This window comes from Pan paniscus, chromosome 1 (assembly GCF_029289425.2).
Source record: "Pan paniscus chromosome 1, NHGRI_mPanPan1-v2.0_pri, whole genome shotgun sequence".
NCBI classification, from domain to species: Eukaryota; Metazoa; Chordata; class Mammalia; order Primates; family Hominidae; genus Pan; species Pan paniscus.
In genome coordinates this window covers 203,677,731-203,702,847 of record NC_073249.2, presented here as the reverse complement: position 1 = coordinate 203,702,847, position 25,117 = coordinate 203,677,731, and the positions used below count along the sequence as shown (strand labels likewise).

Here is a 25,117-nt window from a genome sequence, read left to right as displayed (position 1 = left end):
ACATCCCTGTGATGCTTCATTCCCACATATCATGAAGGGCTGGGCTGAGTCTTACATGGTTAGTCGCAGTGGGATCTCCAGCCAGCTTGGTTTCCACTAACCTGCTGGCTTTCTTGGATTGATTTACCGGTTATGTGCATCAGAGTCCCAGAGACTTGGTCTTCAACCCTATCTCTGCCACATACTATGTATGGGATTCCGGCCAGGTGACTTAACTTCTCTAAGCCTCAGTCTCCTCATCTGGAAATTGGGGGTGAGGGCGAATAAGCTCCTCTTCATGAAGATTTTGTGAGAGGCATGATGCTTCTAGTGAGCCTGGCACAGGGTGGATGCCACATCTGAAGCCACTGGCCTTAGGCTCAGTGGAGTCACAGCAAGTGGGAGGTGGCAGTGTGAGGTCACAGCAGTTCCTCTGTCCTGAATGAGCTGTAACCCTGGGAGTAACCTCATGATGTGAGCTGGATGGGCACTGCATGCTTGTGCATTTGTGTGGGAATGTGTGGGCCTGAGTATGAGGGAAAGCATGTCTAGAGTTGTCTCTTCCAGGTAATAACATAACTAGCTGGTTCAGTGAGAACTGCGGGCCAACTGTCTGCCATCTTGAAGCCCGAAAAGCAAGAATCAAGGGGCTGTCTCAGCCAAGGCTCTAAGGCCCAGTTTATCAACATAGGCCTTTAGGGGAGCCGCGGCTTAAGGTGCAGATATGGCCAAGTCCAAGAACCACACCACACACAACCAGTCCCAAAAATGGCAAAGAAATGGTATCAAGAAACCCCGATCACAAAGATACGAATCTCTTAAGGGGGTGGACCCCAAGTTCCTGAGGAACATGTGTTTGCCAAGAAGCACAAGAAGGTCCTAAAGAAGATGCAGGCCAACAGTGCCAAGGCCGTGAGTGCACGTGCTGAGGCTATCGAGGCCCTCGTAAACCCCAAGGAGGTTAAGCCCAAGATCCCAAAGGGTGTTAGCCGCAAGCTTGATCGACTTGCCTACATTGCCCACCCCAAGCTTGGGAAGCGTGCTCATGCCCACATTGTCAAGGGGCTCGGGCTGTGCCGGCCAAAGGCCAAGGCCAAGGATCAAATGAAGGCCCAGGCTACAGCTGCAGCTTCAGTTCCAGTTCAGGCTCCCAGAGGTGCCCAGGCCCCTACAAAGGCTTCAGAGTAGAGATCTCTGTCTGCCAATGTGAGGACAGAAGGACTGCTGCGATCCCTCTGGGCTGCCGTCTGCATGGGCCTGGGGTCCTACTGTGCTATTTATACAAATAAACCTGAGGCAGGATAAAAAAAAAAGATCGCCCTCTAAGTCCCTCGTGGGGCATAGTCAGCAACTCTCCCCCTTGTTCTTCTGCTCCTCACACCTCAAGTGAGATTGGACAAGCACTGTCATTAATTATTTCAGAGGTAACCGAAGCAGTGCTCGCCACCCCAACAGCTGAGGCTGCAAATGCCAGGTTGGTTTTATTTTTCAGGGAAATAGTTGCATCCACCAATCACAAGCCCATCCTGTTGAGTGCCCAGTGGTGGGTTGGGCTGGGTGAGGGGATGGTACCTAGTTCTGGCCCTGATGGGGCTTTTGGGGTGGCCTAGAGGGGTAGGGAGAAAGGTCACCTGAGAACAAGCTAGTCCCCTGCTCTGGGAGGCTGGCTCAGTGCGAGAGCTGGGCCTTTGAGAGTGGGAAGGACTGGGATAGGTGAGGATGAGAACCTGGGTTTGTGTCCAGGCTCCTCGCTTCTTAGCCGTGTGACCTTGAGCAAGGTCAAACACCTTGCCTCCATTTCCTCATTCTAGGCAATTGGTCAGGCATTTGGAAACATCATGCTGGGCACGGTGGCTCACACCTGTAATCCGTGCACTTTGGGAGGCCGAGGCAGGCAGATCATTTGAGGCCAGGAGTTTGAGACCCTGGCCAACATGGTGAAACCCCGTCTCTACTAAAAATATACAAAAATTAGCCGGGCATGGTGGTGGCACGCGCCTGTAGTCCCAGATACTCAGGAGGCTGAGGCAGGAGAATTGCTTGAACCCGGGAGCCGGAGATCACGCCACTGCACTCCAGCCTGGGCGACAGAATGAGACTCTGTCTCAAAAACAAACAAACAAACAAAAAAGCATTTGGGTGGGAAGGGGGTGAGGGATAAAAGACTACAAATTGGGTGCAGTGTATACTGCTCAGGTGATGGGTGCACCAAAATCTCAGAAATCACCACTAAAGGACTTACTCATGCAACCAAATACCACCTGTTCCCCAATAACCTATAGAAATAAACAATTAAAAAACAAAACAACCCACTGTACTGTGGAAGCAGTGGGAATAGCCAAAAGAGGAAACCGAGGTTCAGGCAAGCACAGTGACTGCCCGAAGCCACACAGTGAGTCACTTCCAAGCAGGACCCACAAGAGTCCCAGCCCAGGGTTGTAGCCTCTGTAACCTCTTTCCCACGGCCTCCTATGGTTCTCTCCTGTTCCCAGGCCCATCCCCATGGGCCACATGTGCTTGGTGGCTGCTCTCTTCCTGTGATCCTGGAAACAGGCCTGGCACTGCCCAACTAATCTGGGTGCCCCATAACTGTCCTTCCCCTCCAGTGCATGAAGTTTGTTAAATGCTTCCTCTGAGTTCTCAGAGTAGGTCCAAATGGTGGCTCATCTGAAAAATGATGGGGTAAGATATGCTAAACTCCAACACTGGGGAATGGAAGGGATTTTTTTTGCCCAGGAACCCCTCCGAACCTTGGGGATTTCTGTCCTGAATTCAAGCTATTCCCACCACTTCCGTAGTATGATGCTTCCAAATTTCTGACCAAGAGCCTAAGAAGTTTCAAACAGCGGCTCACACAGCCGGATTGGCAGCACACAGCCTGGCAGCGAGGCCCTGAAACCTCACTGTCTGGATTTAAATCTCCAATCCACCACTAACTAGTTGTGTGACCTTGAGCAAGTTGCTTCACTAATCTGTGACTCCATTTCCCATATGAAAAATTGGCTGGTGGCCAGGCACGGTGTCTCACGCCTATAATCCCAGTACTTAGGGAGGCCAAGGTGGGTGGATCACCTGAGGTCAGGAGCTCGAGACCAGCCTGGCCAACATGGTGAAACCCCGTCTCTACTAAAAATACAAAAATTAGCTGGGTGTGGTGACAAGCACCTGTAATCCCAGCTACTTGGGAGGCTGAGGTAGGAGAATTGGTTGAACCTGGAAGGCGGAGATTGCAGTGAGCCGAGATAGCACCATTGCACTCCAGCCTGGATGACAAAGGGAGACTCCGTCAAAAAAATTAAAAAAAGAAAAAAGAAAAATGGGCTGGCTTCTTTGGTTTCCTTGTTAAAAAAAAAAAAAAAAAAAAAAAAATTTAAAAAAAAAGACAAATGGGGATAATAATAGTACCTACCTGATAAAGTTAGTGTGAAGTTTAAATGAGATAATACACGTAAGTGCTTCACCTGGTGCCAGGCCCATAATAAGGGCTCAATATCTGTCTCCCCACTTAGAGTGCAAGCTTGTTGAGGACAAGGATCATGTCTGTTTCGGACCTTGCACATAATGGACACTAAAATAAACAAACAAACAATTTAAATTTAAATTTGCTAGACCAGGCAGGGTGGCTCACATCTATAATCCCAGCACTTTGTGAGGCTGAGGCAGGCAGACAGCTTGAGCCTAGGAGTTTAAGACCAGCCTGGGCAACATGGCAAAACCCCATCTCTACCAAAAAAATGCAGAAATTAGCTGGGCATGGTGGTGTGCATATCTGTAGTCCCAGCTACTCAGGGGGCTGAGGTGGGAGGATTACCGGAGCCCAAGAGGTCAAGTCTGCAGTGAGACATGATTGTGCCATTGCACTCCAGCCTGGGTGACAAAATGAGATCCTGTCTGAAAAAAAAAAAAAAAAGCCAGGCATGGTGGTTCACGCCTGTAATCCCAGCACTTTAGGAGACCGAGGCCAGTGGATCACTTTGAGATCAGGAGTTTGAGACCAGCCTGGGCAACAGGGTGAAACTCAATCTTTACAAAAAACACAAAAATTAGCCGGGCACGCCTGTGGTCCCAGCTACTCGGGAGGCTGAGGCACGAAAATCGCTTGAACCTGGGAGGTGGAGGTTGGAGTGAGCCAAGAGCGTGCCACTGCACTCCAGCCTGGGTGACAGAGTGAGACCCTGTCTCAAAAATAAATAAAATAAATAAATAAATAAATGTGCAGAATCGGAAAGCATGTGCACAGGATTCCAGTTCTTAGTTCTGAGACTCACGTTTGGAATGAATGATGTTTCATACTTGCTTTTAGACTCATACTTCTCACATTCTGCTCGCACAAGATTGCACACCATTAGATTTGTGCTTTTTGGCCTTTACCACAACTGTAATACAATTACGTAATTTTTCATCGACGATTTGCCTTCCTTTCTAGACTATAAAATCCATTCAGGAAAGGCCCCTGCCTACTTTGATTACCTCCTACTATACCCATAGGCTTAGCACTGGCTCTGGCAAACATTAAACACTCAACAAATATTTTTCAACTGACTGATGGCTCAAAAGCTTAGCAGAAGATTAGTTAGTGAATGGAGTGGTTAATGAACAGAGAAAACTTGCTTTTTAAAAAGACTAATGAGGCCGGTCGTGGTGGCTAACACCTGCTGAGGCAGGAGAATGGCGTGAACCCGGGAGGCGGAGCTTGCAGTGAGCCGAGATCGAGCCACTGCACTCCAGCCTGGGCGACAGAGCGAGACTCTGTCTCAAAAAAAAAAAAAAAAAAAGACTAATGAGCTGGGTGTGGTCACATGTGCCTGCAGTCCCAGCTACTTGGGAGGCTAAGGAGGCTGGATCCCTTGAGTCCAGGAGTTCGAGGCTAGCCTGGGTAACACAGACAGACCTCATCTCTAAAACATAAATAAATAAAAAGCAAAAGACTAGCCAGGTACAGTGGCTCACACCTGTAATCCCAACACTTTGGGAGGCCAAGGTGGGAAGATACTTGAGCTCAGGAGTTCAAGACCAGCCTGGGCAACAAACACAGCAAAACCCTGTCTTTACAAAAAATTTTTAAAATTAGCCAGACATAATGGTGCACACCTGTAGTTCCAGCTACTCAGGAGGCTGAGGCGAGAGGATTGCTTGAGCCCAGGAATTTTAGGCGGCAGTGAGCTTTGATCAACCGTGCCACTGCGCTCCAGCCTGGGTAACAAAATGAGACCCTGTCTCTAAAAAAAATAAAATAAAATAAATAAAGAATTTTAAAAGACCAATAAAACACTAGTAAAATGTTAATACTCTATATAATAATATATTAAGATATATGCAGTTAGTGCAATAATTCATTTAATATAAATAGCCAGGTATCACTAATTCTTACGTATTATTTGTTACTGCTAGGCTTAACCTTGACTTAGAGCTCTGGCTAGAAGAGAATATCTTTTAATCAATTTTTCAACTCTTAACAGTCTAAAACTTCCCGGGATGTATATCTAAATATCTCTGTGGGGCTTAAAAACACCTTAGCAATAAAAGCCCTTATACATGGCTTTCCTTAGGAGCCAATGCTGTCCTATTCATAGCCATAAAGACTACATCCTTTCAACTGGGAGTACTAATCAGCTTTGCTATTTCCTCTTCTTTCTCTACTCCTATTTTCCCCCCTGTATTTCAATCCACAGAAAGAAGAAAAAAACAAGAAAGGAAAGAAAGTGCCAAATCATGCAGTTTCTGCCCTTACCAGAAGCGTGAACCTTTTAATTGCCATTCCCTGAGTGGAAAAAGATTTCTCTTCATCTGCTAGCTTTTCTCTAGTGATTTTTTTTTCCTCTTCTTTTTTTGGAGGAAATTGCTTGTAGCTTCTCCCCTTCCCTCCTGACCAATTACTTAGCTGGGCATGCTGTAAAATAAAGTTTACATTAAATCGTCTCCATGGCAACCTCACACACCAGATCTCTAGTTTTAAAGCAATCATATCCCTTTTCCCATTCAAGCTTGCCAAAAAGTAACTTTTCTTGAAAGTACACAGACAGAACCTAATAAGGTTTGTAAAGAGAGATAAATTGGTTGCACAAGATAGGGGTCCCTTGATGGAGAACATGAGATGAATTCCTGAAAAAATATCTCCTGTAAACCATGGTTATTTACAGTGTGCTCAAACCATTTTAAGTCTCCATAAGAAAGCTTGTTGAATTGTAAATATCAGGGGGAGCTCTCATTTTTGGAGCACCACCCAGTCCGTGCTAGACACTGGTCTGAGCACTTTCTATCCATGAATTACCTCATTTGATTTAATCATAGATGTATCCTGCGGAGATTTTTTTTTTTGCCCACAGATTGTCATTAGCGCCACTGAGCATCTGCTCACGTCGAAAATGTTTCAGTCTCCAAATTAACTACTTAGAGACGAAGTGTTCTTACACATACCTCCTAATAACAATAACAGCTGCCATTTACTGTGCTATGTCCACTGCCTGGAGATGTGCCTACCTCATCTCAGTTAATCATGAGAACAAGCTTAGGAGATCCTATTATCCCCTATTACAGATGAAGTAATTGAGGCTCACAGAGGGAAGGCAACTTGCTCACACAGCTAGGAAGTTGCAAAGTTGGGATTTGAACCAAGGTGGGTTTGGTCCCTGTCTTAGTTTGTTCTGGCTGCTATAACAAAAGACCATAGACTGGGTAGTTTGTAAACAACAGAAATTGGCCAGGCGCAGTGGCTCACGCCTGTAATCCCAGCACTTTGGGAGGCCGAGGCAGGTGGATCCTTACCTGAGGTAAGGAGTTTCAGACCAGCCTGACCAACATGGTGAAACAACATCTCCAAATACAAAAATTAGCCAGGCATGGTGGCAAGAGCCTGTAATTCCAGCTACTTGGGAGGCTGAGGCAGGAGAATCACTTGAACCCGGGAGGCAGAGGTTGCAATGAGCCGAGATTGTGCCACTGCACTCCAGCCTAGGTGACAAGAGTGAAACTTTGTCTCAAAACAAACAAACAAACAAACAGCCAGAAATTTATTTCTCTCACTTCTGGAGGCCGGGAAGTCCAAGACCAAAGCACTGGCAGATTCAGTGTCTGGTGAGGGCCCAGATGGGAACACAGCAAGGAGGCCCTGATCGTGCCTCCTTTATATCTTCAGATTAGACTTTATGGCTATGAGGACACCATTGGCTCCTTAGGAAAGCCACGTATAAGGAGTTTCACTGCTAAGGTGCTTTTAATCCCCACAGAGATATTTAGAGATACATCTCAGGAAGTTTTAGACTGTTAAGAGGTGAAAAATGGGTTAAAAAATATTTTCTCTCCTAGCCAGAGCCCTAAGTCAAGGTTAAGCCTAGAAGTAATAAGTAATAATAAATTATGATACCTGGCTATTAACATTAAACTAGTTCTTGCTCTAACTGCATGTATCTTAATATATTATTAAATAGAGCATTAACATGCTCACACATGGTAGGAGTGAGGGGTCTCTCTTGGGTCTCTTTCATCAGGGCACTAATCCCAGCCACGAGGGCTCCATCCCCAAACCTAATCAGCTCCAAAAGGCCACACCTCCTAATAGCATCATATAGGGAGTGAGGATTTCAACACAGGAATCGAGGGGGTGGTACATAAACATTCAGACCATGGCTGTCCCAGAACAGGTAGTCTTGTCACTCTGCCTCCCAGAAATTCTCCCAGCTAGGGAAACAAGGAAGAGAACATCCCTCTGCAGATGACATGGGTTTCCAGGTGTGGGTGTGAATGCCCTGGGCAGGCTCTGGACCAGGGGTGAGCAACTCTGGACCATGGGAGGTGAAGAGAAGAAGGAGTAGTCGCTCTCCCCTACTCCTTAAAGTTGCTGAGTTTTCATTGGTTCTCACCAGCTGTAGTACTCATCTTTCTCTCTCCTCTCCCTCAACTTTTTGATCTGGCCACCTCCTACTCATCCTCCAAGTCTCAATTTACAAGCTACCTCCTCTATGAAGCTTCCCTGTCTTTTCAGACAGAGTTCAGCCTGACAGATCTGGCTTAGTCACTTATGAGCTGTAGGACCTGTGCCAGATTTCTGTAGTTCTCAGAGCCCCAATTTGCTCATGTGTAAAATGGGGGCTTCAGAGGGTCATCATGAGGTTTCAATGTGTTCATGGATGATAAAAGTACATAGCAGAGCTCCCAGCCACGGGAGTTCAGCAAATGTCAGTTCCTGTTATTGGCCTTCTGTGGCATTTTATTCCCTTTTCTATTATCATAATTATCTTATTTGTAGCTTGCACATCTCCCTAGTAATTGGTGAGGCTTTGAGGGCAGGATCCTTATTTTCTCTTTCGTATCTCCAGCCCTGGCACCAGCAAACATTTGTTGATGGAATGTATGAAAGATTATCTGGTACCATCTCCCAGAGCATTGGGCTCCTGGGAACTGTGGCCTGGAAGGAGTGGGGTGCTGGGGCTTCCCATGCTTCTCAAATGCAAATATTTCTGAGAAAGATCACTAGATCAGCCAACCCTCAGCTGGGCTTGGTTGGTGTGCAGCTGAGAGAGACCACCATCTAGGGACCTGGGTTAGGAAGATGTATGCCCTGGGGGCAGAAAGATGGAAAACAACTTTGACCAGTGCCAGCCTAGGCTAGGTCACTCTGAATAACCTTATGGTGTTTTGAATCAATTTTTTTTTAAAAAAAGCAGAGCATATACAAATAAATAAAATAACAACAATCATCTTTTAGGCCTCCCAAATCTTGTGTGTTTCTGGTTCTCCATCCATTGATGCCAGAGGTTCCTAAGACTGGTCCATGAAGGCAAAAATAAAAATAAAAAAGGTTGTAACCTGTGGGCAAACGTGTGTGGGGAGGGACATGGGAGGGAGGGAAATGCTCACTCACAGCAGACTCCAGGTCTCCCTGCAAGGCTGCGGGCATTTTGTTTGGCCCAGCCTCTCTCCTCCTGTGTCTACCACTGTGGCCACCCGAGGAAACTGAAGAAAGGGCTTCCTCTGGGCTGGTCAGCTGCTGACCTGCTCAGGCTCATGACAGCTTTCAGACAGTGGATCCTCAGCGAAACCCTAAAGGGGATGGCTGAGGCTGAAAAGAGAGGAGGCAGGATGGTTTCTGCAAAGAACCAGGATCGCAGATGCGGCGCTTGGCCACGCTCCCCACCAGTCCGAGCTTGCGTGTGCTCAAATCACTGTCTACGCCGCTGTAGCTGCTGCCTGGCTTTCCCTGTTCCATCTCACCACTGGCACAACCTTGGGGCATGTGCAGAACTGGAAAGAACTTAGGCCGGGTGCAGTGGCTCATGCCTGTAATCCCAGCCCTGTGGGAGGCCGAGGCAGGTGGATCACCTGAGGTCAGGAGTTCTAGACCAGCCTGGCCAACATGGTGAAACCCCGTCTCTACTAAAAATATAAAAATTAGTTGGATGTGGTGGAGGATGCCTGTAATCCCAGCTACTCGGGAGGCTGAGGCAGGAGAATCGCTTGAACCCGGGAGGCAGAGATTGTAGTGAGCCAAGATCATGCCACTGCACTCCAGCCTGGGCGACAGAGCAAAACTCTGTCTCAGAAAAAAAAAAAAAAAAAAAAAAAAAAAAAGCATGTGCAGAACTGGAAAGAACTCAGGCCAGGCGCGGTGGCTCATGCCTGTAATCCCCAACACTTTGGGAGGCTGAAGTGGGCAGATCACCTGAGGTCAGGAGTTCAAGGCCAGCCTGACCAACATGGAGAAACCTTGTCTCTACTAAAAATACAAAATTAGCCAGTTGTGGTGGCACACGCCTGGAATCCCAGCTACTCAGGAGGCTGAGGCAAGAGAATCACTTGAACCCGGGAGGCAGAGGTTGCAGTGAGCCGAGATTGAGCCATTGCACTCCAGCCTAGGCAACGAGTGCGAAACTCTGTCTCAAAAAAAAAGAACTGGAAAGAACCTGGAAATCACCTGATTTCCATCAACACTTTCACAAGTGCCCGTTGTGTGCCTGACCCTGAGGATACAAATAATGATGCTGATAATTAGTATTAAATATGTGCTTACCTCATGCCAGGCCCAGCCTAAGCACTTTACAGATAACAGCTCATTTAGTTATGATTATAACGCTGGACGACAGATGTTATTCTTGTTACTTTCATTTTACAGATGAGGAAACTGAGGCACAAAAAGGGTAAGTAACTGTCCCAAAGCCACATAGATAGTAAGTGGCAGAGCCTTGATTTGAACCCAAGCAGTCAGACTCCAGGCTCTTAGCCACTTGAGGTGCTCATGGGTTGGTGGGTTTCTGTGGATGACAGACAAGGAAACAGGCCATTTCAGGGATATTATAGATTTAGTTTCTCTAAGCCACTCAAAACAAAATGCATTTGCCTGTCATCAGGGTGTCAGCTGCTAGCCCCACCCTGGGAGTTAGGTAAAGGATCTCTGGAAGACATAGGTAAGCTGAGATTGGAGAAGGGAGAGAGGGTGGAAAGGAGACCCAAGACAAGAGAGCAGCATGGGCAACGGTGTGTGGACAGGAGTGAGGTGCAGAGAAGAGCAGTGTCTGGCCCCGGGGCCGACAGAGAGCTGGTGGTACAGCCAGACCCAGAACCCAGGTCTCCAAAACCCTATACCTATCCCACATTGTCTGTTAGGATTCCCGCTGCAGCAAGCCCAGCCAGTGTTGTAAAACTGCTGCTAAGTACTGGGAGACTCAGAAGAGTAGAATATGGACCTTCCAGCTGGGAGCATCCTACAGATTTGTACGGATTGATGGAGCAACAAGACCAAGTAGTAGAGGGCAATTACTCAGCATTTTGGCAGAGATGAGCAGCTCCTAAATCAGTGCTCGTGGTGCCCTTCCCCATCTTTCAACTTCATTTCTCTCTCTGTCTTTCCCCTCTGTAGTAGGTTGAAAAATTGTCCCTCAAAATACATCCAAGCCAGAGACAGTGGCTTACGCTTGTAATCCTAGCACTTTGGGAAGCTGAGGCAGGAGGATCACTTGAAGCCAGGAGGATCGCTTGAAGCCAGGAGTTCCAGACCAGCTTGGGCAACATAGCGAGACCTCATTTCTACAAAATTTAAAAATTAGCCAGGCATGTTAGTGCATGCCTGTAGTCCTAGCTATTCAGAAGGCTGAGGCAGGAAGATGGCTTGAGCCTAGGAATTCAAGGGTGCAGTAAGCTCCGATCGCTCCACTGCACTCCAGCCTGAGATCCTGTCTCAAAAAAAAAAAAAAAAAAAACTATATCCTAAGTCTGAAAACCTGTGAATATTACCTTATTTTGTAAAAGGGTCTTTGCAGATTTAATTAAGTTTAGGGTTTGAGATTGGGAAGATTATCTTTGATTATCCCAGTGGGCCCTAAATCCAATCACAAGTAACCTTATAAGAGAAAGGCAAGGGATGTTGGCCAGACAGAGGAGAAAGCCATGTGAAGACAGAGAAGAGACAAAGCAGCCACAAGCCAAGGAAGGCCACCAGCTACCAAAACCTGAAGAGGCAAGGAATAGACTCACCCCTTGAGCCTCCTTAGGGAGTACTGCCTTGATTTAGGACTTCTGGCCTCTAGAATTGTGAGAAAATAAACTTCTGTGGCTGTTGCTGTTGTTGAGACAGTCTCACTCTGTCGCCCAGGATGGAGTGCAGTGGTGCGATCATGGTTCACTGCAACCTTTACCTCCTGGGTTCAAGCAATTCTTGTGCCTCAGCCTCCAGAGTAGCTGAGATTACAGACATGTACCACCACACCCAGCTAATTTTCATATTTTTAGTAGAGACAGGGTTTTGCCGTGTTGGCCAGGCTGGTCTTGAACTCCTGGCCTCATGTGATCCACTCACCTCGGCCTCCCAAAGTGCTGGGATTACAGGCGTGAACCACCACACCCAGCCATTGTTGTTTTTTGAGACAGAGTCTTGCTCTGTCACCTGGGCTGGAGTGCAGAGGCATGATCATGGCCCACTGCAGCCTCAACCTTCTGGGCTCAAGCGATCTTCCTGCCTCAGCCTCCCATGTAGCTGGGACCACAGGCACATGCTGCAACATGGGCTAATTTTTTGATTTTTTTTTTTTTTTTTTGGTAGAGCAAGTCTCATTATATTGCCCAGGCTGGTCTTGAACTCCTGGGCTCAAACAATCCTCCTGCCTCGACCTCCCAACTTGCTGGGATTACTGGCGTGAGACACTGCACCTGGCAACTTCTCTTGTTTTAAGTCAAGTTTGTGGAGATGTGTTACAGTGGTCACAGGAAACTTAATGGGCCTTCCCCCAGCCCTTTTTTCTCACCTCCTTTTCTGATCTTTCTCCTCTGGGAAAAAGTGAGGAAACAGGGATGGAGAAAGGGGGTTTTTCTGATTTAAGCTTCAGGTCATTTCCACCCTGAAGGTCTTCTATCCTCCTTGGGAGTCTGATCATCTAAAGCCTCCTCTTCTGCTCTTTGCCAAGCCCTATATCCTTATCCTATGTCACCAGACATGTCCTGGCCACAGTCTGGGACATCGCTCAGCCTCTCACTTACACATGGGACTTGGGACCCAGAGAGAGGCTCTGACTTGCCTCAGGTCACACAGTGAATTAGTGGCAGCTCCAGGGCAAAGACAGGTGCATCCTTCTCCAACATCTCTCCTACTTTGTTTCCCAGCTGCTGCTAGCACAGAGTGGGGCTCACAGTAGCCATTTGGTAACTGACCAAGAGAGGCAATATGGGACAATGGTGAACAGCATGGGCTTTGAAAACACATGAACCAGAAATTGAGGCCTGGCTCTGCCATTTACACACTATGCAGCCTTAGGGAAGTCACTTCATCAATCTGAGCCTCAGTTTCCTCATCCATAAACTGGAAATAATAATAGCACTCCTTCAGAGCTATCCTGGAAGACAGTAGAGTATGGATGTTAACAGCATGGGGTCTGGCTGGGTGCAGTGGCTTAAGCCTGTAATCCCACCACTTTGGGAGGCTGAGGCAGGCGAGTCACCTAAGTTCAGAAGTTTGAGACCAGCCTGGCCAACACAGTGAAACCCCATCTCTACTAAAAATACAAAAATTAGCCAGGCGTGATGCCGTGCACCTGTAGTCCCACCTACTTGGGAAGCTAAGGCAGGAGAGTGCTTAAACCTGGGAGGCGGAGGTTGCAGTGAGCTGAGATCTTGCCACTGCACTCCAGCCTGGGCAACAGAGCGAGACTCCATCTTAAAAAGAAAAAAAAAAAAAAAAGAGCATGGACTCTGGAGCCAGAATGCTTGGTTCAGGTCTCAGCTCCATCATACATTAGTTATTTGATGTGGGGCCAGGCATGTTGACTCACACTTGTAATCCCAGCACTTTGGGAGGCTGAGGCGGGAGGATCACTTGAGCCCAGGAGTTCCAGACCAGCCCGGGCAACATGGTGAAACCCCACCTCTACAAAAAATACAAAAGTTAGCCAGGCATGGTGGCACATGCCTATAGTCCCAGCTACTGGGAGGGTTGAGGTGGGAGGATCACTTGAGCCAGGGAGGTGGAGACTGCAGTGAGCCATGATCACACCACTGCATTCAAGCCTAGACTGCAACCTCGAGATTTTTTTTTTTTTTGAGATCCTGTCTCAAAAAAATTTCTTTTTGGCCAGGTGCAGTGGCTCACGCCTGTAATCCCAGCACTTTGGGAGGCTGAGGCGGGCGGATCACAAGGTCAGGAGATTGAAACCATCCTGGCTAACACGGTGAAACCCTGTCTCTGATAAAAAAAAAAAATACAAAAAATTAGCCTGGCGTGGTGGCAGGAGCCTGTAGTCCCAGCTACTCGGGAGACTGAGGCAGGAGAATGGCGTGAGCCTGGGAGGCGGAGCTTGCAGTGAGCCGAGATCACGCCACTGCACTCCAGCCTGGATGACAGAGCGAGACTCCGTCGCAAAAAAAAAAAAAAAAAAAATCAGCTGGGCGTGGTGGCGCATGCATGTAGTCCCAGCTACTCAGGAGGCTGAGGCAGGGGAATTGCTTGAACCCAGGAGGCGGAGGTACATTTTTTTAATAAATAAATAAAAATAAATAATTTTTTTTATTTGGGCAACTGTGCCTCAGTTTCTCCACCTGTGATTTGGTGATAATAAGAGTCCCTACCTCATAGACTAAATGAGATATTTTATGTGTAAGATAGAGCCTGGCAATATTAACTTCTGGATAAATGATACTTCTCATTAAATAGTACCAGAGGGTTGTCAGAAGCATTACATGACCATGAAAGCAACTAGCTCAGCGATAGGGGATCATAAATGTCTTATAAATGGCACCTGTTGTCTTTGCTGTCACTTCTTACTGAAGGACTGTGGGGAACAGGGCTGCAATTCCCGGGCCCCACAGGTTTCCTGGCCAGGCTGAGGGTCCTCCCATCACCTGTAGGCCCCTTACTTCATTCCCTGAAGCCCAACTTTCTAGAGCATCTTCTGATGTTCCGATGTACGTTATAGATTTAGTTTCTCTAAATCCACCCAAAATGCATTTACCAGTTGTCAACCACTTATCAGCAATTAAGCTTCCATTTTAGATGTCAAGACAGAAATACATTTTGCTGCAGAGTGGGGAGGTGTTCAGACAGGCTGTCAGACTCAAGTTCTTATTGTTCTGTTCGGTTTAGCAAATAATTCATAGACTTATACACTTATATACACTTCCATAGACTTAAAGCCAGAAGAGACCCTAGAGAGGTCCATTTTACAAAAGTGGAAATGGAGGCCCTGGAGATTACAGTGAATCAGGGACAGAGATAAGGGAGGACCATATTGCACGTTTTTATTGTTGCTGTTTGAGACAGAGTCTCTCTCTGTCACTCAGACTGAAGTGCAGTTGTGTGATTGCAGCTCACTAGAGCCTCGACTTCCCATTTTTTTTTTTCCCCCAAGAAATGAGGTCTCACTGCCGGGCGCGGTGGCTCACACCTGTAATCCCAGCACTTTGGGAGTCCGAGGAGGGCGGATCTCGAGGTCAGGAGATCCAGACCGTCCTGGCTAACACAGTGAAACCCCATCTCTACTTCAAATACAAAAAAATTAGCCAGGCGTGGTGGTGGACGCCTGTAGTCCCAGCTACTTGGGAGGCTGAGGCAGGAGAATGGCATGAACCCAGGAGGCGGAGCTTGCAGTGAGCTGAGATTGCGCCACTGCACTCCAGCCTGGGTGACAGAGCTAGACCCTGTCTCAATTAAAAAAATAAAAAGAAAAAGAAATGAGGTCTCACTATGTTGCAGAGGCTGGTCTCAAACTCCTGGCTCAAGTGATCCTCCTGCCTTGGCCTCCCAAGTGCTGAGATTACAGGTGTGAGCCACTGCACCTGGCCTGCAGTTATTTTTTTAAGCTTAAACAAATTTGCAAAAATACCACACACATAAAGAAAGTTTACATAATATATCTTACTGTTTAGAAAACAATACTGTAATCCCCGAACCTGCCATCCAGTGCAAGAAATAGAATTGATACCAACACCTGTAAGGCCTCTAATGCTGTATCTGTTTAAATAAGGGGTCTGTACAGCCTGGGCAACATAGCAAAGCCCTGTCTCTACTAAAAATACAAAAAATTAGCCAGGTGTGGTGGCACACTCCTGTAATCCTAGCTACTCAGGAGGCAGAGGTTGCAGTGAGCTGAGATCATACCATTGCACTCTGGCCTGGGTGACAGAGTGAAACCCTATCTCAAAAATTAAAATAAATAAATAAGTAAATAAATAAATAAATGGGTCTGCAGAGGGGTCAGCTGCCCATAGAACACAGAAAGAATCCATTAAAAGAGATTCTTCTAGAAAGAAACCCATGAAGGTAGTTCTGGGTTCTCTGTTCTTCGCTTTTCCTCTATGGTGGAGCCTAGACTGTAAGCTTGAATATTCCATCATCATTTGCTTTTTCTTTTTTTTTCTTGAGACAGGGTCTTGCTCTGTCATCCAGGCTAGAGTGCAGTGGCATGATCACTGCTCACTGCAGCCTTGACCTCCTGGGCTCAAGCAATCTTCCCACCTCAGACTCCCAAGTAGCTGGGACTACAGGCACATGCCACCACACTCAGCTAATTTTTGTATTTTTTGTAGAGATGAGGTCTCACTATGTTGCAATGCTAGAGACAGGGTTTTGCCATGTTGCCCAGGCAGGTCTTGAACTCCTGGGCTGAAGCAATATGCTTGCCTTGGCCTCCCAAAGCGCTGGGATTACAGATGTGAGCCACCATGCCGGGCATCATTTTCAAAACCAGACTTTTTCCTTGGTGATGGTTCTAGCCAAATGTTTTAGCTCCTCAGTGTCATCGTGGTTTCCCGCCATCAGGAAGCTGGTAGTCCTTCTCCCAACTGAAGCGGTCACCACATTTGATTTCCACTATCAGGAAATGAATATATCACTATTTTCATAACAGCTACCATGTATTGAGTGTGTGGTTGTTCTAGGCAGTAGGCTAAGCAGTTTCCATTTTATCACTTAGTTTTCACAAGAATCTTAGGAAATCACCATTAATAAACCTATTTTTCAAATGAAACTGATGCCTAAAGAGGTTTAAAAACTTTGAGTATGTGAGGATGGGGTAGAAGCAAGGATTGTCTTACTCTAGGGTCAGATCTGGGTTTTGTGGGGCCTGAAGCTTAGGCTACTGGGGGGGACCATCTTTAAGAAAACGATAAAAAAGGCCGGGCGCAGTGGCTCACACCTGTAATCCCAGCACTTTGGGAGGCCGAGGCGGGTGGATCATGAGGTCAGGAGATCGAGACCATCCTGGCTAACATGGTGAAACCCCGTTTCTACTAAAAATACAACAAATTAGCCGAGCGTGGTGGCAGGCGCCTGTAGTCCCAGCTACTCGGGAGGCTGAGGCAGGAGAGTGCGGTGAACCCGGTAGGCGGAGCTTGCAGTGAGCTGAGATCGCGCCACTGCACTCCAGCCCGGGCGACAGAGCGAGACTCCGTATGAATTAAAAAAAAAAGAAAAAAAGAAAAATGATTAAAAATTACAAATACAAATTTTGGCTGTGTGTGGTGACTCATGCCTGTAATCTCAGCACTTTGGCAGGTTCACTTGAGGCTAGGAATTCAAGACCAGTCCGGGCAACATAGTGAGCCCCGACTCTACTTTGGGAGGCCAAGGCAGGCAGATCACGTGGTCAAGAAAGCGAGACTATCCTGGCCAACACGGCGAAACCCCGTCTCTACTAAAAATACAAAAATTAGCTGGCTGTGGTGGCGTGCGCCTGTAGTCCCAGCTACTCGCTTGAACTCAGCAACCAAGGAGAATCGCTTGAACTCAGGAGGCAGAGGTTGCAGTGAGCCGAGATCTCATCATTGCACTCCAGCCTGGTGACAGAGCGAGACTCCGTCTCAAAAAAAAAAAAAAAAAAAATTATCAGACATAGTAGTGGCTCCCGCCTGCAGTCCCAGCTACTTGGGAAGCTTAGGTGGAAGGATCCCTTGAGCCCAGAAATTGGAGGTTGCAATGAGCCATGGTTGAGCCACTGCACTCCAGCCTTGGGGTGACAGAGCAAGACTCCCTCTCTAAAAACAAAAAAAGCCACAAAAATACAAATTTTTATAAGAAAGTGCTGGAGTAAAAGGAGATAATGTGTGACTGAGTGATCTTAACCAATTGCAGTTAAAAAATGTTTTTAACAAATTTTACAAAAAACGTTCACTCTGTGAACACATCATTCATTAGGACCTCCCTCAGCTCTTTGGAAGGAGCTAATAGTGTAAATGAAGGGTTTTGAGGCCACGACTTCATTAGCAACTCAATAAATCCACCTGTGCCTCTGCTGGAGCCATGGTTTTCCACAAAGAATTGACAGGCCTAAAAGGTCAATAGTGCCTTGGCTGAGAAAGCTTGTGCTCCAGGGAGGAAACCTGAAGAAAGAGGTTGCCAAACTCTTCTTGGGTGGTCATTGATTGCACCCAAATTGCATTTTATGAGACTCTCAGATCCATTATCTCTCTTGGTCTTGGGAAGACAGTAGAGGGAGTTGGGATGGATTGTTCAGCTCTTTGCATTACAAATGTATCCTGGGTGACAGAGAGGGTGTCCTGCAGTTGCTCCCATGCTCCCTGACTCTCTTCTCTCTTCTCATTGTTGTCTCTCTTTAGGCCAGCCCTGTCCAATGCAAAGGCGAGCCCTGGTTCCATGGGTGAGGAAGGGATCGCTGGGTGCTTCCAGGCTGAACCTCTAGTCTGGTAAACATCTGAAAGCAAACACTCCTCTCCCATGAGAATTGGTCTCCTGGAGAGCATGCCTTTCTGAGTGACAAGTTAGTATTCTTCTGTTACCCTGATTTGTATCCTATTTGCTGTGAGATAGCTCTGGTCTTATTATGCAAAAGGTGCCTTTCCCCCGTCTTGCCCTGAATTGTATTACAAAGCTTCCTCAAATTAGGAAACATTAAAAGGTGCCCAGCTCAGCCCAAGCTTCTCCCCTCATCTTGGAGGAGGAAAGGGGAGCTGTTTCAGTTTATGCTGCCATATAAAGGGCTGTTGTTTGTTTAGGTTGCTGTATTCCATCCCTGGCACTGTCTCCAAGCATGATACTATGATGAAGCTTGTTTTTGTTTTGTTTTGTTTTGTTTTGTTTTGTTTTGTTTTTTACAGCTCTTTTCTCTTTTCCTTCCTTCTTCTTCTTTTTTTTTTTTTTTTAACGAGGTCTTGCTTCATTGCTCAGGCTGGAGTGCAGTGGCATGATTATGGCAGCCTCAACCTCCAGGATCAAGTGGTCCTCCTACCTCAGCCTCGCAAGTAGCTGGGACCACAGACATAGGCTACCATGCCCAATTAATTGAAAAAATTTTTTTCAGCCTGGCCAACATGGTGAAACCCCATCTCTACCAAAAAGCACAAAAATTAGCCAGGCATGGTGGCAAGTGCCTGTAGTCCAAGTTACTCAGGAGGCTGAGGCAGGAGAATTGCTTGAACCTGGGAGGCAAAAGTTGCAGTGAGCTGAGATCACGCCACTGCCCTCCAGCCTGGGCGACAGACCGAGACCCTGTCTCAAAAAAATAAATAAAAACTTTATTTATTTATTTATTTTTTTTTTTGTAGAGATTGGATCTCACTATGTTCTTCAGGCTGGTCTTGAATTCCTGGGCTCAAGCTATCCTCCTGCTTTGGCTTCTCAAAGTGTTAGGATTATAGGCGTGAGCCTCCGGGCCTGGCCTGATGAAGCTTCTTATTTAATTTTTGCTGCACTTAGGATGAATGAAGTGTGGAACCCTGAAAGACTGATTTAGGGAAAATCTATACACCCTGCCCCTAGCAGGTGTCTCTTTGCAGGTGATGGCTGAGGAATGCCGAAAACGTGAAAGCCATGCCCTCCTTCCCCTCAAGGGGAGCTTGCAGATGAATTAGGGAAGGAGAGCTTGTGACAGATTTGGTAACACCTCTCTGACTTCTACCAACAGGTGCAAATTAACCTAATTCCCAAGCCACTATCAAAGTAACATCAAGGTGAAAATAATATACTTGGCCTAGGTGGTTAAGTGGTAGCAGTGATACTTCCTTGATCTGCACGTTTGGACTTGCCCATGTGGGGAGTTATCCAAATTATCCAAAAAAACTGAATCTTAACCCATCTTAACCCATTCTTTAAGACAATTTTCTTGATTTTTAATTAATTTTTTTTTTAGATGGGGTCTTGCTCTGTTGCCCAAGCTGGGGTGCAGTGGCACAATCTCCGCTCACTGCAGGCTCCGCCTCCCGGGTTCAAGTGATTCTCCTGCCTCAGCTTCCTGAGTAGCTGGGATTACAGGTGCACATCACCACGCCTGGCTAATTTTTGTATTTTTAGTAGAGATGGGGTTTCACCATGTTAGCCAGGCTGGTCTCGAACTCTTGACTTCAAGTGATCCACCTGCTTTGGCCTCCCAAATGCTGGGATTACAAGCATGAGCCACCACACCCAGCCCAATTTTTATTTTAGATGGAAATCTTTCTTAAAAGGTTCATGTGCTGCAGCTCTACTGGAAAAGGAAGACGCTGAGTATGCAGTGAAAATCTCTAGACTTTCATCCTGTAAGCTAAGAATCAAAAGTCCCAAATTAAAATCCTAATTTTGCTCTCAAGACAATGCAATTGTTGAGTCCAGGAGTTCTGAGCTGTAGCATACTATGCCAGAATCCTCAGATGGGTTTCGCTATGTTGGCCAGGTTGGTCTCAAACTCCTGGCCTCAAGCAATCTGCCTGCCTCGGTCTCCCAAAGTGCTGGGATTATAGGCATGAGCCACCGCACCCGGCCTGTTGTTTTTGAGACAGGGTCTTGTTCTGTTGCCCAGGCTGGCGTGCAGTGGCACTATCATGGCTCACTGTAGCCTCAGCCCCCTGGGCTCAAGTGATTCTCCTGCCTCTTGAGTAGAAATTTTTTTTTAAATTTTTTTTTTTTTTGAGACGGAGTCTTGCTCTGTTGCTCAGGCTGGAGTGCAGTGGCGCAATCTCAGCTCACTGCGAGCTCCGCCTCCCGGGTTCACGCCATTCTCCTGCCTCAGCCTCCTGAGCAGCTGGGACTACAGCCGCCCACAACCACACCTGGCTAATTTTTTGTATTTTTAGTAGAGATGGGGTTTCACCATGTTAGCCAGGACGGTCTCGATCTCCTGACCTCGTGATCTGCCCGCCTCGGCCTCCCAAAGTGCTGGGATTACAGGCATGAGCCACTGCACCCAGCCGAGTAGAAATTTTTTGTCTTGGCCTAAGCAGCAATGAGAAACCATGAGTCTATGAGGCTATGATGGCAGAGGTACAGGGTCTTAGACTATGAGATTCAGAAGGCATCGTCAGGACTGTCTAAAACATTCTCTTCTCCCCATCTTTCACATCTTTTGAAATGAAGGCCCAGAAAGGGGCCCAGATGGATTGGGATTCATGAATCTTCAAGCATACACATTTTGGACTGCCCTCTTTAAAGAATGCAAAGTTACCAATACAGAATTAGGTACAGGGCCTTGAGCAGCCCATGCAAATGAGGGCTTGGGTTACAAGCTCACCCTTCTGATGGGGGAATGAATGGGATCTATTTTGGAAAAGAGTGAGCATGGGGCCTGGGGAACGTGTGAAAGGGGATGCCCATCCTCCAATTTGTACCTACTATAAGACAGAACAAACAGAGGAACATAAAGCCGGGGTGCTTTTTAGAGACCACAGAGATTAGAAGGGCTTCTGAGTGGCAAAGAATGATTCAGGTTATAGGACAGTGTGAGGATTTAGGGGATCAGTGACAAAGCTCCCATTTTTGATCCCCTTTCCAGCAAAAGTGATCCAGAATCTGAATGGAAAGGAATCTGGAGATCATCTAGTCCAAACTCCTATATAACACAGTTCGTCTTCAGTATTACCCAAAATGTGTATAGTCTGTGCTTGAACACCGTGTGTCACAGAGAATTCACTGACTCACATCACTCCTCGCCATTGTGCATCAGCTTCAGATATTAAAACGCCTTCCCTTGAACCAAACTGATCTTCTGGCAACTTCCACCAGCTGGGGTAAGTTTGGACTTTTGGGGCCATGGTTAAGTCAATTCCCTTTTCCCCATGGCAATACTTCATCAATAAACTATGGGTTTTTTGCTTTTTTGTTGTCGTTGTTTTTGAGACAGGGTCTCACTCTGCCGCCCAGGCTGGAGTGCAGTGGCACAATCTCGGCTTACTGCAGCCTCTGCCTCCCAGGCTCAGGTGATCCTCCCACCTCAGCCTCAGTCCCAGTAGCTGGGACTACAGGCGTGCACCACCATGCCTGTTAGTTTTTGAATTTTTAGTGGAGATGAGGTTTCACCATGTTGCCCATGGCTGGTCTTGAACTCCTGGACTCAAGCAATCTGCTTGCCTCGGCCTTCCAAAGTGCTGGGATTACAGGTGTGAGCCACTGCGCCTGGCCTAATAAAATAAACTATGTTCTATTAGCGCCTGCTTCCTGGGGATACTGTGAGGACTAAATGAGGACCTGCCCATAGTGAGGACTCAGGAAATGTTAGCAATGATTACATAATTTGAATAGCATTCATGGGCTCCATCAACCCTGGCTACTTGCTACCCCCTGGTAATAATAACAGCGAATATTTATTGAAGGCTTACTGAGAGGCCTTGTACCAAGTCTCCTCTATGTAGTCCTCAAAACAACTCTGTAATTTGGATTATGCCCACAGAGAAGATACATCACTTGTCCAAGATGACATTATGGCAAAACTAAGGCAGGAACTGGGCTGTTTGATTCCAAGCCCATGTACTTTGCCTCATCTTTTTTTTTTTTTTTTAAGCGATAGGGGTCTCACTCTGTGGTCCAGGCTGGGGTATAGTGTTGCAATCACAGTTCATTGTATCCTCGAACTCCTGGGTTCAAGGGATCCTCCTTCCTCAGCCTCGCAAGTAGCTGGGAATGCAGACGTGCACCACCATGCCAGGCTAATTCTTTTTTTTTTTTTTTTGGTAGCGATGGGGTCTCCTTATGTTGCCCAGACTCGTCTTGAACTCCTGGCCTCAAGCAATCCGCCTGCCTTGGCCTCCCAAAGTGCTGGGATTACAGGTGTGAGCCACTGTGCCTGACCTGCCTCATCTTTAAAAAAAGTTTTAAAATTAATTTTAAATTTAAAAAAATTGCCTCATATTTTGTGCACTCAAGTCTCAGACTATTGCCACTCACCTCTGGGCAGGTTCCAATGGGAAGCGCTCTTCTGTGCGACTCCTCGTGCAGGTCCTTGGGTCCTGGTGTTGGCCACCATAACAGGCCATAGCAGAATGATTTCTGTGGTATCCCTGGGAGCTTTGGCAATTTCAGAGCCGAAGGAGATGCCAGACTGCCTGGCTCCGAAGGGGCCGAGACTGGGTCTCAACTGTCTTTCCTCATTGGATAGCCTACATTAAAGGATCATTTTCAAAAAAGAGTAAAATCACGATTCTCATTGGAATATTAAAAAAACACATGTTAAAGATTTTATTTATTCATTTTTAAAAATTATTTATTTATTTTTTTGAGATGGAGTTTTGCTCTTGTTGCCCAGGCTGGAGTACAGTGGCCCAGTCTCAGCTCACTGCAACCTCTGCCTCCTGGGTTCAAGCGATTCTCATGCCTCAGCCTCCCGAGTAGCTGGGATTACAGGCATGCGCCACCATGCCTGGCTAATTTTTTGTATTTTTAGTAGAGACAGGGTTTCCCCATGTTGGCCAGGCTGATCCGCCCACCTTGGCCTCCCAAAGTGCTGGAATTACAGGCGTGAGCCACCGAGCCCAACCCCTAATTCATTATTAATGAGGGAGCCAGTAAGCTGTTACAACCAGTTCACAGGAGAATTCAAAGAACAGACACATTTTTTGATCAAAAATATTCACATAAATGTGCAAATGGAAGCAAAATTGGCTTCTTCCGTAGTCAGGGAGAGAAGTTAATGTAACCTCTGCTAGACAGAATTTGCACGTCAATAGACAGGAATTATTTTACCTTGCTATCAGGTTTTTTACAATTTATAGAGTTGTGAAATAGCTCAAAAGCAATGAGAGGCTAGAATCAGATAACCTGGAAGGGTGTATGCTAGACCAGGGATCAGCAAACTTTTACTGTAAAGGGCCAGATAGTAGATATTTTGTGGACCATATAATTTTTGTTTGAACTATTTAATTCTGTCCTTGTACTATAAAACAGCCACAGATAATACATAAACACATGAGCATGGCTGTATTCCAATAAAACTTTATTTATCGACACTGAAATTTGAATTTTATACCTTTTTTTTTTTTTTTTTGAGACGGAGTCTCGCTCTGTCGCCCAGGCTGGAGTGCAGTGGCGCCATCTTGGCTCACTGCAAGCTCTGCCTCCTGGGTACACGCCATTCTCCTGCCTCAGCCTCCCAAGTAGCTGGGACTACAGGCGCCCGCCACCACGCCCAGCTAATTTCTTTTTTTGTATTTTTAGTAGAGATGGGGTTTCACCATGTTAGCCAGGATGGTCTCGATCTCCTGACCTCGTGATCTGCCCGCCTCAGCCTCCCAAAGTGCTGGGATTACAGGCGTGAGCCACCGCGCCCAGCCTGAATTTTATACAATTTTTACATCACACAATATTGTTGTTCTAATTTTCTTAAGCATTTAAAAATGTAAAATCCATTCATAGGATGAATACAAAAACACGTGGCTGCTGGATTTACCCCATAGGAAGCAGTTTGCCAACTACTGCTCTAGACAATGCAATTTTCCCTTAAAGCACGAATTTTCCCTAGACTCTCTCTATGGTAGGCAGAATAATGATTCCCTAAAGATGCCTATATCTTTTTTTTTTTTTTTAAACAAAGTCTCGCTTTGTCGCCCAGGCTGGAGTGCAGTGGCGCAATCTTGGCTCACTGCAACCTCCGCCTCCTGGGTTCAAGTGATTCTCCTCCTTAGCCTCTGGAGTAGCTGGGATTACAGGCACACGCCACCAAGCCTGGCTAATTTTTGCTTCACCATGTTGGCCAGCCTGGTCGGAAACTCCTGACCTGAAGTGATCCGCCCGCCTTGGCCTCCCAAAGTGCTGGGATTACAGCCGTGAGCCACCGCACCTGGCCAAAGATGCCTGTATCTTAACCCTGGAATCTGTGAATATGTTATTAGGTTGGTGCAAAAGTAATTGCAGTTTCTGCAATTAAAAATAAAGGGGGAGGGGCAAAAACCGAAATTACTTTTGCACCAACCTAGTATGTTACATGGCAGGAGATAATTCAAGTTGTTCACCAGATGACCTTGAGATGAGGTGTTACCCTGGGTGGAATGAGCCCAATGTAATCCAAAGGGTGCTTAAATGGGAAAGAGGGAGGCTTAGCAGTCAGAACAGAGAGATGGATAGAATCATGAGAAAGACTTGACTATCTATTGCTGGCTTGGAAGTTGGAAGGGGACCATGAGCCAAGGAATGCAGGACACCTCTAGAAGCTGGAAACAAGGAAATGGCCTCTCCCCTGGAGCCTCTGGAAGGAAAATCCTTCTGACACCTTGATTTTAGCCCAGGGAGAGCCATTTTGGGCTTTTTTATTTTTTATTTATTTTTTTTTGAGACGGAGCCTCACTCTGTCGCCCAGGCTGCAGTGCAGTGGCACAATCTGGATTCACGCAACCTCCGCCTCCCAGGTTTAAGCAATTCTCTCCTCAGCCTCCCCAACAGGTGGGATTACAGGAACGTGTCACCACGCCCGGCTAATTTTTTGTATTTTTAGTAGAGATGGGGTTTCATCATCTTGGCCAGGCTGGTCTT

General features: G+C 46.7%; 1 pseudogene; it reads left to right on the top strand.

Moving 5' to 3' along the window:
* The first annotated feature begins 619 nt into the window (after positions 1–619).
* Positions 620–1,197, top strand: LOC100980489 (large ribosomal subunit protein eL29-like; annotated as a pseudogene).
* The last annotated feature ends 23,920 nt before the right edge of the window (positions 1,198–25,117 follow it).